The following is a 16,435-nucleotide window of genomic DNA, read 5'->3' as shown; positions in this document are numbered from 1 at the left end:
GAAACTGCAGAAGGAGCAAGTATGCGTGAAGGTGTAGTAAGGCTTCAGGGAAATCTGAAGAGAGCAGAACTGTGAGCTGTGCTCAGCAATGTGAGATTTAATTGATGAAAGCTTGAAAACCTGCTGTTGGACTTGTTCATAAACATTTTGAAGTACTGAGAAAGTCAGAGTACTTCTGCCAATTCCATGTCTTGTTGGATGTGTTATGAATTTTTGTTTTCCTTTTTAGAACTCTGGCAATTACTGAGGAGATTATTAATGAATCTTTCCTAAATCTACCTTTGGATGTAGTGTTCATGAGCTTTCTGAAAAACACAGAAGATAAATCTAAGAGTGATTAAACAATGGCCTGCTGTGGTTGTGCTGCAGTACCTGGAATAAACTTGACTGGACCAAGGTCATACAGCATAAAGCTTCTGATTAACTCTGCTTGCACAAATATGGGAGCTGGGTAAGAGTGCTGCCTCCTTAGCATCTAGATGCTTGGGAAGTTCTTCGTTCAACTGGAGCAAATGCACAATAGGCATTACTCTTTGCTTTCTGTCAGTCCCCATGAAAACCCACCAATGGGATGCTGGAAGGTCATTTGCAAACAGTTCTCTAAATAGGAATAAGGTTGCTCCTAATGTCTTCAATGAACCATGTAAACAAAGTGTGACATTCTTCACCGTATGATCTATAGTTCTCTTGAAAATGCCCCTATTCCTAGCTTTTCTAAGAACAAGTCTTTATAGCTGAATGACAGCTACCCAGCTCCACTTCAGCCATGTAATTTAAAATAATTACTAATTAAACAAAATACAAGACTGTAACAGTGCTAATAGTTACATGAGTTACTGTTTGCTGGAGCCTCACCTGGGGAAAATAACTTGAAAGGAGGGAGAAGTTGCAGGAACTGTTGTTAGGAACTGACTTTTGAGTACTTAGACTGGAGTAAGGAACAAGATATCTCTTGGGAGTAGACAGCAAATGCAGAGCTAATTTTATATTTGCTCTATCAACTCTCGTTTCAAGGAAGTTATATGCTAGTACAGAGGGCAGCCTGCCATTGAACAGAACAAGCCAAGGAGAGAGTAACTTTACATCAGGCAAATTATGCATCCATCTCAGATTATTAACTGAGGAAATGAATCTGAAAGTATGTAATACGCTTGAAGAGCTGAGTGTTCTTGCACCTAAAGACAAAATGTGGGTCAGAGCATCTGCTTTACTATCATATGTAGGTGATATTTCTGTGTATTGCTTAATTATACAGCCATCAAGTTTTGTATGGCAGAGTTAATTTTGTCATATATGAACCTAAATTCACTTCCTTTTTTTTTTTCTTTCTCCAAAAATAATGAATTGTAGCCTTAAAGAAAGTCTTCTTGTGATGTTTTTATTTTAAATTAATTTGGAGTGGGACCATTTTTGACACTGCATTGGGTCACTAATGTCTTTGTCTAATAATCATTCCAAACCTGTGAAGGCTGAAATCCAGCTGCTTCTGTGGGAGCCTGTACTAATACTGGGCTGCTCTCTTTGTTCCATGGTGTGGTGCTATGGAGAAATGGTTGATTATCACATTGTAACTGTTGCTGTCAGATCACCCTGTGGAGCTTCTTTTTGGCAGGATGTACGAGCCCGACTTCAGCCTTTCTTCATAAATCCAGTTCTCTAGGCCTTGTGCTGTACACTTTCTAGTTTTTTTCCCTCTGTTGCTCTCTGTTGTATCTGTGAGAGAGTGTTGTTGGCTCGCATTCAGTCTGGTGCTCATACAACTCTTAGGTCCTTTTTAGATTGCTTGTCAAAATTGCAGCAGGTACCTTTGACACTTGTGTTCCAGCTCTCATTGCTTTTCTATATACACGAATGCAGACTCCTTCACCACCAGGAAATTATTCTGCTGTGTGGGTGATGATCTTTCTTTCTTTCTCAGTAGGAGAGCTGCAGAACTGTGTTCTGGCTTCAGTTATTAATCAAACTCTTAGGCAAACTAAGAGTGGAATAAAAGCATTTATACACGTTGTTGTGGTTAAACTCCATCAGTGTATGCAGCTCGGAGGCAATGAAATGTGTCTTCATCTCTCCTGTCAATTATCTTCAGAGGAAGACAAACATAGGACCTTACTGTATGCTGGCCATGTAAATTAAAGCTTTAATTAAAAGAAAACAGAGTGGACTATGAGGTGTGCTGTACTGAGCCATTAAAAGCTTGCTGTTCAGGACTAGCTCTTCTAAATGTCTCCAGCACCTTGCCTTAGTTTTCCCCGCTTAAAATTCCCAATAGTGCATTAAGATGAACTCAGTAGTTAGTAAATTTTCCCTTGTGTGGTTTACAAGCTCAAGGTTATGGGCTAGAACAAGTAGTGTCATGCTATAAATCAGGTGTAATGGAACAGCTTGAGAGCGTGCACAAAGTCCTGTTTCCCCTTGTGCAGTGTGTGTCCTAAAATTCCGAAGGGAGAGTTGGCACAAACCCAGAAACCCCCCAAATGGCTAATTGTATTATTAATAACGAGCCTCATCCTGCTACCCTCTCTCGTCTGAACTGAAGAATACTGGAAAGTACTTGCAGGGCTGCAAATCAGAAAAGAAGCTTTCAGGAGAAGGAGGAGGCAGCTGAACTCCACTGTGGTGAAGCATGGATGATGGGACCCCTGCCTCTCAGGAGGTCTCCTTCCAGCAAATAAATGTTTTTTGTCAACATGCTTTGTCATAACTTACATGGCTTTAGTTTTCAGCTCTTCCTTATGGTTCCCGTTATTAAAACATACCTTTTATGTTTCTTTTTTTTCTTTTTTTCAGGCCTGGAGTGTGTCTCTAGTTCAGTGAATCTAAGTGATGATCTGTCTTTAAATAAGAACCTGCTTAAGAACCTGGGAAAGCAGCCTTGAGTTAGGCAGCAGGACTGGGCTCAGGGTTTGACTCAGGTCAGTGTTGTGTCTGAAGGCCTTTTGGATGGGTTCTTAGTCTGCTGGCTCAGAACATGAGCAGTAGCAACCTGTGACCCTCTGTGCCATGATAGAGGCACAGTGAACCCATAGCACAGTTATTGCAAGAAAAAGACAAACTGCAAATATTGAACCTTGAGCTGGAAAGGTTTGGTCACCAGGGATGATCTCAACGTGCTTAGATAGCAGCGGCAGGACTCTTTTGTAATGGTAGACCTGTACCTATGCTCTATCTATGTTCTGTTTGCCCTGTCCACTGGGGAAGCATCCCAAGATCTTGGTTTGCAGTAACCTTATTAAAATACATGCTAAGTTTTTATCCTGCCTGTGGCCATTGGTGTTGGATTGGTGTAGAACTGTGGATGAAGACAGATGGTCCTTTTTGACTGAGAGATGTGCGTGTGAAACAACTGGAATTGGAGTGCGGTGCAGTTATGTCTCTTACGTACAAAACTACATAGAAACTTCTATTGGAGATCATAGAAATACCATGTAAACTATTGGCTAAATAAATACAAACATCTGCGTTTGTCTCTAGTATGCCACATTTCAGAGCAGAGAATCTCATTTGTTCTCATCAAGCAGTAGATTTTTCAAGGATGCTCTTAATTTTTGTTTTCCTTTTATTACCTGTCTCCTTTGTTATGCTCACTACTTTTGTGGGGATAGATGCTTGGGAAGCAACTACTATTCATTCTTCCACCTGTTCTCATTCTGGCAATGTCTGTTGTTGTAAAGGTTTTCAGAGTCTGTGCTGGGAATGCATTTCTTTTCCTTGTATTTTGAGAGATTTGTATTTTTAATGGGTATTTATTTTATCTATCACATGGTAGATTTATTAATTTGATAATCTGTCAGTAATGCAGGCAATTGTTTCCGGTCCTGATCTAGCATGCAGGGATTTCACTCATTTAACAGTTTGGCTTTTGGATCAGATAGCCATTGGAGGTAAATCCTGCAGTGTGCTGAGTGCTCTGAACACCACCAAAACTGGAAGCATTGGTAACATGCAGGGAGCCTGCAGTATCCGTAAGGACTGTGCTCTTAGCAGCTTTCTTTACATGTGGAGCATATGAATAAGTTACTGTGCAGTGCACGTCTTTCCCTGCTAGACCATATCCTTTAATATGATTTCTCTCTGATAAGTGAGACTTCTTGATGAAATTTTTGCAATGACTGCTTATGCTTGTTTAACCCCTTTTGGGTTTCTTGCTAGTTCTTTTCTGTGCTTGTCTCCTTTCACATGAAACAAAAGCATTCTTCCTTTTTCAAGGACTGCTGCATTAAACTTGGTTGGAAAATGGGGTGTGAATAATAAATGCTTTCATAAAGTGACACTTCTTAAAAGTAGGTTAGAGATGTAATGTTTTGGGCCAAAATTCTAGGTTTCAGATGGCTGATAATACATTTTCCCAATGTGTTGCCTGGCATAGCAGGGGAATAGGGATGCTGATCCAAGGGTGCATCATACGCCTACAAGGTGAAATGCAGCAGCAGCTCCAGCAGTATGTAGTTGTTTGGCACAGCTGTGGCTTTGGCAGGCCACTCTCATGGCACTGACACTTCGTGGCAACTGTGCAAAGCAGGGAACTGATTATCTTACTAATGATTGCTTCTCGGTGCTTTCCTCCTTCATCTGCCCTAGAGAGGAAAACTTTCCCCTTGTATCTTATCCTGTTGGATAAGGGCATAAATGGATTCTTGCTGTAGAAATGTGGGGGTAACACCACAGTATAGGCTGTGTGTAACTACATTTCTTCTCTAAGTTCCCTCCTTCTCTAGACTTTAATTGTAGACCCTGTGATCTTCACATATGGTCCTTCCCCGTCAGTTTTAAAAGGAAGAAGGCTAATTGAAGGCTATCCTCTAACTCACCACTGTTGTCAGCTATGGAATCCAATACAGCGCTTTCATCTACTGACAGTGATGTAGTGGTTATTAAATGCAATAGAGATCATTCAGACCTCTTTTCATTAAAACTTCACTCATATCTGGCTTTCTGTGTTCTTGGGAAAGAGCTGGGTGGAAATACAGAACGAGAGAATTGCAACCCTGTATTGTTTTTTGAGGGAGAGGGCATTCAAGTACAGGGAATAGGTATTTGCATTTGAAGCGAAGGATCGATGTGTTGTCTTATTCCTGAGACACTGGGGAGCTGCTCCGCCCCAGGTTGGCACAGGGCTAAGGAGCAATGATTCTAATGGATTAAACTATGTAGAAATGTCATCTTCTGGGTCCCCATCATGGAACAAAGCACCAAACATTTGAGAGATAACCATTGCTTCTGATTTAAGATGTGCCAGAAAAAGTATGGAAAAAATGTCAGAGCCCTTCTACTAGCCAGCTTGTTTGAATACAAACATAAAATATTAATTTAAATCAGCTAAAAGGCATTAAAAACTTGATGTTCTCTCTTTGCCCCAGAAGTAGTCTGCTGATAAGAAACAAATTAAAAATGCAGAGTTTTTGAATAGTAAAAACGCTGCGTATTTCAAATGAAGTTGGTGTTTTTATGTGTAACATTTTGGACTAAAAAAATAATATTAAGTGCACATAAAAATGATTACTGTAAATGGTGAAGACATCAAAGTTTGGCATCAAAGTTAAATGAAAGCACTTGGAAGTCTGTTTGTTTGATCTATACATTAAAAAGCTTAAAAAGAAGCCAGTGCTTTTTTTTTTCTTTTTTTTTTTTTTTTTTTTCTTTTTTCCAGCTGGAACTGGGTAGCCAGTTCAGATTCTGCTGCATCCTAGGGATTCCCAAACTAGGTTAGATCCAAGCATGCTCATTATTTTTGTTGGTGATTTCTTTTTCTTTTTTTCCTTCTGCATTTTCCTGGTACAGTTTTAAGCTGGTATGCAGGGGAAAGTGAGTTGGAAGAAGCAATGTGCCACAGGCAAGAGTGGTCACACTGTGATACTGAAATAAAAGTCTATTTCCTCTTCTAGACCTTGAACAAGGTCTACCAAAATCAAAGGAAATCGAGTTCTTAGTAACAAACACTTTCAAGAAGGTTAACTGTAGTAATCTTAATGGTGTTTTACCACCAAAGATATACTCCTGTCTTGGCAAGAAGGTATGAATTGGGAGAATGAGTCAGAGCAATGTTAATTTTATGTCAGCTGAGGATCTGCTAAAGAACTAAGACCTATTAATGCTCAATTAATTTCTGTTCTCTTTTGGGGAACAAAGCAACAACAACATCAAATGCTTGAAAAGTGGAATCTAAGAAGAAATGGCACTGTGCTTCTTCAGGGCCTTTCACCACAGACCTCTCCATGCATTACCAGTGATTAACACATAGAGGAAAACTGCATGGCACAGAGGAATTACTCTGGACTCTAGGAGTCTTTTGGTATAGTGCAAATGTAAGGCCTTCGTCTACAGAGAGCCAAACTTCAGCTCATTTGACCTGAAAGTTGTAAGCAACAACAAATAAAACTTGGAATAAGACATCTTGGCCTTCTGCTTAGTGGCCTAAAGCTTTTGGGATCAACAAAGTTTGAAGGCTTAAGGGTGTGTGATAGTTAGTGGATGTGTTTATTGTGGATGCCACTTAACAATGTCTGGGTTTATCTTAGTTTTGCACAGTATACTGTATTCTCCATTGTTTCCACTTGGCAAGGAATTGGGTCTTAAAGCATCCCAACAGAGGGCTAAAGAAATAGGCTCCTCTACAAGTGCAATAAAACTGCTTTCCTATGAATCCAAGAGAGCTCTTGAAATTATCTAATTTCAGTCCCTCTTGTTACTTTCCATGAATTCCGGGATGAGCTGGTTGCTGTGTGTAGCTTTTTTTACATACAGATTTTGGTTTGAAACCAATTAAAAGCAGAATCTTTGCTAAAACAAAGGCGAGGGGAGCAGCAGGGAAGGCTTTGATGCACACGAACCAAACAACAAAACCAGGAAGGTTGAATGTTTGTTGTTCATACATATTCTTAGAGACAATTATTGTTATTTCATTCCTAAAAACTGCCCATTCTAAGAGGAAATGATTGTATTCTAATAAGTACTTGTTTATTAAACTTGTGGGAACTGAAGTTGAATATGAATTATTAAAATGTCTTTGAGGTGCAGAGTTGTTTTTCTTTTGGCAGGTGTCTGTGGGAAAACAGAAACAACAGGAGAACATGCAGCAAAGGAGGGGAAGCAAAGAGTGAGGAAAGAACTGGCCCTGGATCAAAGCCCCAATCCTGCTGGCTATGGGACCTGTGTAACATGTAGGGTGGCCCTTGACCTGGCATCTGAGGAAGGATTTGGACTGCCCAGAGAACCAGGCTGACAGTTTTTTATTAACTGGTGGAAGGCTGTGACATAACTTTCCTTTGAGAAAGAAAGGGACATTTGGGAGGGGAAGAGAATGCCAGGGGGGCAAAAGCAATGGCAAGTACATGGTCTACTCCATGACTTGAAAGTACTAAGGGATTTCGGCAGGGAAGTAAGAGCTGAGCACGGGAGGTCTGGAGAACTTGATAGATTCAGTATTGTTAAAGGTTAATGGCTTATCCCTTAAAATGTTATAGAAAATGCAAGGATGTTTAGGTGATGGCTTTCTGGCAGAAAGTGCAAGTGAAGATGTTCCCTCTGTTTGCTGTAAGCTTTTGAGTTTACTGTGTCACTTGGGAAATTCACTGTAAAGAAAGAGAAAAGGAAAGAAAGGATGTGAAGTTCTGCTGCAAACTGTTTTTTGTTTGGTCAGTGTGGTTTACTACAGAAAGGAGACTTATCCCACCTGCACTGTTTGCAGATATTTGCCAGACTACCCAGTGCTGTCAGAACCTGCTGACCAAGTTTGACAGTTGAGGACAAGTCTGGAAGAGTGTGAAATTTCTAGAAAGTCAGTGATAAGGAGAGCAGAGAACCTATAGGCCCCAGAAAAAGTTGTGGTGATGTCCAGAAAAGAGACTTATCATGGACCTATCCAGGAAAACTTTAAGCTGGAGTTTGTCTTTTGCTACAGTGTGATCTCCATCAGTCACTCCACACAAACCAATAGGAAATCAAACTACATTTTTTTCTTCCTGTGCTAATGTAGGTGATTTCTGGACAACTATCAGACATAGACACCCTGAATGGGTAATCCCTCTGATTTCAGTGGGACGTGCTGTGCTATGAAGAAGTTCACCTCATTTGAACAGCACCTACGCAACTGCATTCATTTCCCTCTGATTCCTGGGAGTTTGTACAGTTTTATCCAAGAGAACTATAAGTCAAACAACATTTCTTTAAACACAACCAGCTGCTAGGTATAGCCACCTGTATATTTTTCATTGCTGGATATTTGTGTAAGGTGGTGTATGCATCTGTGCCATTTTAACTGAGCTCTCTGCTGCGCAGTCTTGCTTTTGTCAATCTCCCCATGGAGAAACATGTTTTGCCCGAGTGATATCTGCACATTACTGCTTTCTTCATTGCACTCATATTCTTAACATTTATAATTTAAATGTCTTCAGAAAGAATTGACAGTTGCCTTCTCCAAAGTAAAGGACAAAATGACTTGTGTTAATTATTCTTTCTCACTTACTCGCTTACCAGGGCATATATTATTCCGAGGCTTTTAGTGCCTTGAGCCAAAAAGGGTCATTACAGCAAGCAGCATAATGACCTGACCGAAGAATATAAGAGGGAGAGAATGAGTCCTCCTCTGTTGAACTCTCTGAAGTCATTAATGGATGCCTTGGGAATTCTATGGGGCAACAGCTCAGAAAATAAACAGAATTGTTCAGTGTTGGATATCACTCTCGTGACATCTATGCTATTACAAAGATTTACAGCTGGAATAATTCAATCTAGGTTTTCCTCTTTCCCCCGTTGACTCACATTTTGGAAGGCAGTCAGATCCTGAGAGTTGAGTTTTGCATAATTGAAGCACCAGAACATATTAAATGGAACGACTAATGGGGATGAAGCTTTCCCCTTCCTTCCAGTCTGGGTTATCAATTATGAATTAGCGGCAATCTGAGATCAAAGGGGTTCCATTTTTGCAGCTGAATTTGAAGATTTTGGAACTGAACAGATGAAATGAAGTTAATGACTCATTCCAGGAATGCAGAAACAGGAGTTAACTGACAAGTGTGGAGTTAAGTGTTTGCTTTAATGCATTTCTGAACATAGATGTATTCTCATATGTAAAACGGGACACAGATCAAGTTCCTCATGTAACAGGGTGCTGTTTGGACCTCGTGCCCTTTGTGGGGCATAACAGATGCTAATCTGATCTGTGGTGTTCATCCTACTGCTGTATGTGACCTAGATATTGAGATGTACTACGGAAGAGCATTAGGGTTACCATTGTAATCGCACAGCTTTTTTGCCTTAACATGAGTTCATTGCTGCAGACAAAATGCATCTCTCCAGCAAGAACAATTTGACACATGCTTAACATGAAAGACCTAGGGGGTTTTAACTTACAAACTGCTCTGGCTTCACGGAGGGAAATTCAAAAGGCCAGTCCAAGGCAGGACATAGCTATGTGCTCCGTGTAGGGGAATGCTGAGTCACGGCCTGAACCACTGATTGAGCAGCTGGGGAAAGGACCCGGTCAGCCCTGGGAGCACAGGTGAAGGCAATTTAGTGCCATCAGAAGGGGTGGAGCCTGGCTGCACCTCTCTTAGACCTTATTTAAGGGCTGACTGCCACTGGGAAAAGATCTCTTTTTGGAGATCCCTCCTTGGTGAAGCTTTCCCCTGTGAATCTGGAATCTTCTGATATAGGTGAGCAATCTTCTTCCCTTCTTTTGTAGCACCTTTCTGTTGTGCCAGTCCTTCCGTCATCACACCTTTGCTGTAACACCTTTCCCACTGTATTGAGCTGTCCAATTGCTATACTCCCCCAAGCAGCAAACAATGGAGCACTTTATGATTTAAGATACAGATCGTGCCACAAAGATCTCAGAAGCCTGAGGGAACAAATAACAACATTAGACCTGCTATGCTTTCTGCAAGCGCACAAATACTCACCAAAGCAGACACATGCTGACTGTTTTAAGGCTTTTTTCATTGAAATACTCTGGTGTTATATAATGGGTAGCCACGTTGAACCCACCCAGGTGCTTGTGATTAGGGGCTGAGGAGTGGGGTTAGCTCAGCAGAGTGGGGGCACTGGGGGGATGAAGCACATGTGGTGCTTGTGATCACATGGGGAGGATGCAGGCATGTGCTGGGGCTCACATGGGGAAGAGAGAAGGTGTGGGGACTTTTTTGCAGTTAGAGAGAAGGAATTTCTTCACCCCAAGGCTCAAAGGCATTGGGAGTTCTGGCTGCAGTGGTGACAGTGAGTGACTGGTGTGATAACACCCTGAGTATTTAGGGGGCAGAGACTGGCTGAATGAGAAGGGTGGGCTAAGACCAGCCTCAGGGGATTGCAGAGGCTGTGGGGGGTGCTGGGTTCATTGCCTGCCGTCTACCTGGCCTCTCTGATCTGGCACTGTGGCTCACTAGCTGCTTTTGCTGGAGAAACACAGCAGAAAAATTCTGCTTTTTTGCTTGTACTTCTAATATATTTTTTTTTCTTTTGGCCTCAGAGTCATCATTTTTAATAGGATTTTAGATAAATTTCATGGTATGTAGTACTTATTTTGCTTGTGTAATAGCTTGTAAGTAGGATTTTAGATTAATTTAATTCTAATTGTTTCTTATTTTGTTTGGATAATGCCTTGTAGTAAGACTTTTGAAATTAATGTGAACCTATTACTAAATTATAATGCAGTAATTATGAAAATAATGAATTTATTATCACAATTGTTGTGAGAATAAGTAAGAGGGAGATTCTAATGACCTGATTCTCCCTTGCCTTCGCTGATATATCAAAAGAAAATGTGGCCTGGAGTATTACATCTTATATTCAAGCACTTTAACATTTGGGGTAAGTTTTCAGAAGAATACACTCACCTGGAATGTCAGGAATATTTCTGTTATGGAACAAAACTGCTGTTGTAATCAGGCTGAGTGCAGAGGCCAGACTAACACAACCAGCTTCAGCTTTTATTCGGGAATTGTTGTTGGTTTTCTTTGTCTTGGTGACTTCAAACACTTTCTCGAGGCTTCATAACAAAGTATACTTTTTTTAAATGCTGCTTTCATTTGATCAGATTCTGATTTTTGGGGATGTGGGAACACGTGTCCTGTTGCTCTGAGTTGTACAAAGCTTTACTTATTTTTTTAAGCTCTTCTTGTAATGATAAACACCTGTGGTTGCGACTATCTACCTCCACAAAACAGCAAGGAATCTCTTTAAAGTACTGTTTCAAAGTGGTTGGTTTGTTTTCACTTGAGTTGGTCTGAATTTGCTCATAAGTTGTTGCTGGTATTTCTCCAAGATGTTCTCTAATTCCTAATGGTATTTTTATTTGGGTAAACCTGAAAATGTTTGAGAGATGTATGAGAAGGTATCATAGCATGGTTGTGTTGAAGGGACCTAAGAGCCCATCCAGTCCCAACCCCTGCCATGGACAGGAACACCTCCCACCATCTCAGGCTGCACAGGGCCCATCAATGGACTGGGTATTTCCAGGGATGGGGCATCCACAGCTCTGGGCAGCAGTGCCACCATCTCACCACCCTCAGAGTGAAGAATTTCCTCTTAACATTGCACCTAAATCTCCTCTCTCCCAGTTTAAAGCTGTTCCCCCTTGTCCTGTTACAGCACTCCTTGATGGAGGCCCTACCCAGTTTTCTTGTAGGCTTATTTTATGTAGTCGAAGGGTAGGAGCCTAAGTTGACCTTAATATGGTCTGTCAGGAAGTAACTACTATAGAGAAAGTACATGGATGAAAGACTGTGCTCTTGTTTAAAATGCTGGGATAAACTTGTCCTGATGACCGCTTTCAAATCATAGCATGAGGTTCCTTTCTCTAAAGGTTTTTCTTGTGGATGCAGAGCTGTTCCTGAAGGATTCAGTATTCTGTCTGGAAAGGGATGCTAAATGGTGCACTGAACATGACAATAATATCTTGTGTTGATGTGTTCTTTGTTATCTGATGGTTTGTCTGCTCCAGAAGTGGGTAGCTCTGACCTCTTGGCTTGTGTGGAAGCAGTTCAGCTCTTTTTGATTTAACCAGCCTGAGGAGTTGTGCATCCTGCAGGCACAGATGTTGGAAGTAGCTCAGGAAAGCGCTTGCAAAGCACTGAGCTGGGCTGTCATGTTTGCTGCTTTGGGAAGCTAAAGCCCATTCTGTCTCCCTGCCGTCTTGAAGGCTCTGTGCCCTCTGGGCTCTCCCCTCATGCTGTCAGACCGTGTGGTAATGCTGTTCCCTGGAGCATGCCAGCAATGTGAGCAGGTCCCATCCTCTGTGCTTGCTTTTTGTTTTATTTGGTGTGTTGTTAACCTTTACTTGCTGCACTTATTTACTTTGGGTTTTAAAGTGTGATAAGGTCACAACAAATTTAGTGGGAGGCATTTTAAGCACTTAGGGTAATAAATCATAGTGTACATCACCCTTATGCATTTTATCCAGAACCAAAGAAATCCAATTTGGTCCATAATATGAAGGCCAAATAAAGCTAGGTATCACAGTGAGAAAGCTTTGACGTATTGCTCTGAAAGAACCTATACACTTCTCCTCTATAAATTAGTGGATATTTTGCAGAGCTGACAAGTAGCTGATATTCTTGGAGCTGGTCCTATTTTGTGACTTTTTTTTCCCTCTTCCCCTTCTTCTTTTCCAGCCTTCTGAAAATCCAAAGAGGGGGGTGGGGGGAAGCAGACTTTTTTCAAATGTGGATTTTAAAGCACTGGAGATGTGGACAGATCTTACAAGTACAATGAACTTGCTGGTAGCGCATAAAACCCTGAAACCTTGGGGACTCGTCTCTGCAGGAGTAAGTTCTTATCTCTGCCTTTATACACCAAATGCTTTTTCTTAGACAAGACGATCTTTGCAGGTGTAGGATCAAACCAGCCTGCATGTCACCTGAAGAGCTGCAGGATCTCAGTGACCAGAATGAATGGCTCCGAGCTCCACTCAGGACCTGTAGATAAAGCACAAGGGAATGTGTCATGGGCCACTAAACTGCGCTGGGCAGGAAATGGGCTCGATAACCTGGCATATATATCCTGCTTTAATTCTGGTTGGTTTATGGCCCCTGCAGTATCCCAGGAGCCTTGTCGGCTGCCTGACCTTACCCCTGCCTTCAGTCCAGCAAAATTGAAAGGGTATTTGAGAGGGGAGCAAAGGGGGGGAGGAATGCATTACTGCAAGCAGTGCTGTTGGACTCTTGAGCTCTTTAAGTGACCCAAAAGAAGAAATTTTGCTGATGTGGAAAGCCTGGTGATCAGCTGGGTTCTGCCAGGTAGGGCCGTGCCGTGCTGTGTTGGATGCTCCCTGAAAGAGGCTTCTCGAGGGAGAGAGTGAGAAGCAGCAAGAGCTCATCAGAATCAGCATACGTCTTTTTCTAAGGTAAATAAAAATGTTTCTGTGGAAGAATAGAGGGACTGCATGAATTTGTGTGGGATGGGGGCAAGGCAGACTTTGCTTTCACCATTGTAGGGGTGTTGTGGGCTCACATAATCGTGGCTTATTCTGCCATTTTAACTTTGACTCTTCAACTTACTGATGTCTGTAGCTCCTAGAAACATTTGTTTGCTTTGTAAAGGCTTGGGCTTCCTGTCTTCATCTGTGTAGCTGGATTGGGAGCATGTCAGTGTCAGCCTGAGGGGAAGCCCAAACTTTTCTTTTATCATGACTTATCCCAGGACTTAAAGATAAGTAGTGCAGCTTTAGATTACTGGGACTGAGACTGCCCAAGAGATGCACAACTGATGCACAGGACCTGATGGCAGAACCTATGACAGCAGCCAGTCCCTGCTGTGACCTCTGGGAAACAAGTGGTGGAGGTGTGAATGGACTGGATGTGCAATGGCTGCAGGTGGGAAATCCAAAGCAAGAGTCCCTGGAAGAAGGAGCACTCGTCTCTAAGCAGTGCCTCCACTTGAAGCCTTGCAGCCACCCTTATGTGTAACTGACAGAAGGTGGCAGCTCCAGAGCACACTGCGTGCAGAACAGTCTGAGTCACTCTTCGCTGCCCCACTATTCTGATCATCCTCTTTGGTTTTCTTGCTAACTGCATCCATAACTCTTGCTCTAGTAAAGACCTGCTAATTAATGCACAGCCATGTTGTAAAGTGGAGCTACAGTTCCAACATGCCTAATCCTAAAAGAGGCATTTTGTTCAGAAAAGGTCCTGTTCCCTGGGAAATGTGCTTTGATTTGTGAAACAGAAAATGTATTCATTTAACTGAGCTATTCATGTGGCAGGTCACTATTTCACCCTTTTTGTGTAGTAAAAATTTATTTTTTTAATAGGTTTACTGCTTTTTGGTTATTCACCTCCAAAGGACTGACTTGAGTGCTGCAGCTCTGATCTGGAGTGTAGAAAATTAATTCTTTTTATGGTAGTCTATTCCTTTCACAAGTCCTCATTTTAAGTGCAGCTCAACTGTATTGCAAATAACAGTATGTGGTCCTAGAGGGAGTAGCAAGACTCTAATTTAATCGTGTACTGGAGGCCTTATAATGTCAGCACAGCAGAGTGCAGCTCTTCTCTTTGAGCCTTCTGTGCCTCAGTGGGAGTTGAGGGGATGGCAGTGAGGTACCAGGAATAAGGGAACCAGTGTTCTCCCAAGCGGTGGCCCACTGTTGGCTCTCCCCTTGACAGAAGGCCTCCCCTTCAAGGTGACTTTAATAATTGGAGCCATTATTATCTCTTACATCATTGGGAAAGTGAGAAGTTATTGGCAACTATGTGGCCTTGGTTATACGAGAAACGGGCAGCCACCATCTGTGAAATTAAGTACGTTCTCTCAAAAAATTAATTTAATTAGCCCTGATTCCATAAGTAATACAACGAGAGCTCCCCGGTGCCTCCCAGGAGAAGCCCGTTCTAAGTCGAGTGTACCGGGAGACCACATTTGGAAGTGAGTCAATTATTAGTTTAATTCAGTCATTAATTTAATTCTCGAGAAGCAGAAATGCCAACCAGTGGGGAGGTGGCCACGGTGTGAAGCGTGCGTGGGCTCTGGCTCCAGTGGCACAGGGACATGCAGACCGTTCCGGCCATGGCTGAACCACCCTGAACTGAAAGTCACCCCTTGCTCTGTTCTCCCTGTGCTTTTCCAGATGTGTTTTGTTTTATTCTGCTCTCAACACAAGAGCATCCAAGGACCACAACATCTTCCTGTGCTGCAGCTGTGCTGTAGCCTGAGCTCAGAGTGCATGGAGAGACTGGGGCCAGGCATTGGCCACGGCTCCTAGACTGCAGCTTGCTAATCAGCTGCGAAAGAGAAGCAGTCGTGACGCTTGAATTAGAGTCTGATAGTAGATAGTTTGACTACAGCCCTAAGCACTGCCATGAAATGCATTAAGTGACCTGTCACATGTGGTTTGCTGTTTTGCTCATCCTCTGCCCTGCAGATATCTGTGTGCACAGTGACTTCCTTGCAGCGATGGGAATTCTTAAAACAACCACACACCCATCTCTGCTGGAGCAGGCAAACAGATGTAGAGATGGGTGGTTTGTACACCACAGATACTTCACTGGCACTAGTTGGTTATGCACATCTCTGCAGTATGGCAACAGCTAATGTAGCTAATTGTTTGATACCAGTATAAGTATTTTAACCCATGAAGTACAAGAAGAGGAGGCCTCACTCCATGAAATAGTCAAATACTTGTGCTGAGATGTTCTCCCCTCTGTTTGGTGTCCCTGGTTTACTAGTGATTCTCAGAGAAAGCCTACACTGTTCTGCTTAGAGACTTTTTGGTAGGTACAGAAATTTTGAAGTGGGTATCCGCTCTGGGCCAGCACCTCAGTGCAGGCTTGAAGTGGAGTAAAACAGGAGCACACGGAGGTAAATGTTCAGTGCTATGTGTGGGGAGTACAGCCATCCTTGATCGCTGCTAATGGTAATGACAGTCATGAGTGTACATCCTCATACATCAGGTTGAAAAATCAGCCCCTTGATACCACTGGAGAGTCTCTTAAGGCTCCCCTCTTTCCTTCCTGCCATCAGCCAGAGCAGCTGCCTCTCCTCCAGAGCCCACCATGTGATCTGCTCTGCCACTCTCATGTAGCAGGTCTCATTATCCAGGGTTTTCCATTAGGATTTACCTTAGAGAGGATCTAAATAACTCTGCCAAGACACAGTGATATAAAACTAGAGTAATTCAAAACAAACAAAAAAACCACCCCAGCTTTTGAGACAATTCTTATTTCTCTGGTACCCAGTACAGAGTGAGGCCCTGCCGAATTTGTTCACGATATCTGTGTGAGTCCTAAATGACCACTTCTGCAACTGCAAGAGCAGTTCCTGCTGATTATTTGGTTAACTATGTGTGGTTTGGTCACTTCAACAGCAGGAACTGCTGGGCACTGCTAGGTTAATCTAGCACCTGCTTAATTAATGATGTCCATCAAATGGTCTACTGCAGCCAGGGCTGCCTGGGCATCTCCAGCATCATCCAAACTTTCCCCTCTTGTGGCTGGTTGGTTTGGTTGAGGTA

Source organism: Meleagris gallopavo, chromosome 15 (genome assembly GCF_905368555.1).
Source record: "Meleagris gallopavo chromosome 15, MGAL_WU_HG_1.1, whole genome shotgun sequence".
Classification (NCBI taxonomy): Eukaryota; Metazoa; Chordata; class Aves; order Galliformes; family Phasianidae; genus Meleagris; species Meleagris gallopavo.
The sequence above is the reverse complement of the archived record's forward strand: the minus strand, read 5'-3'. Positions refer to the sequence as shown.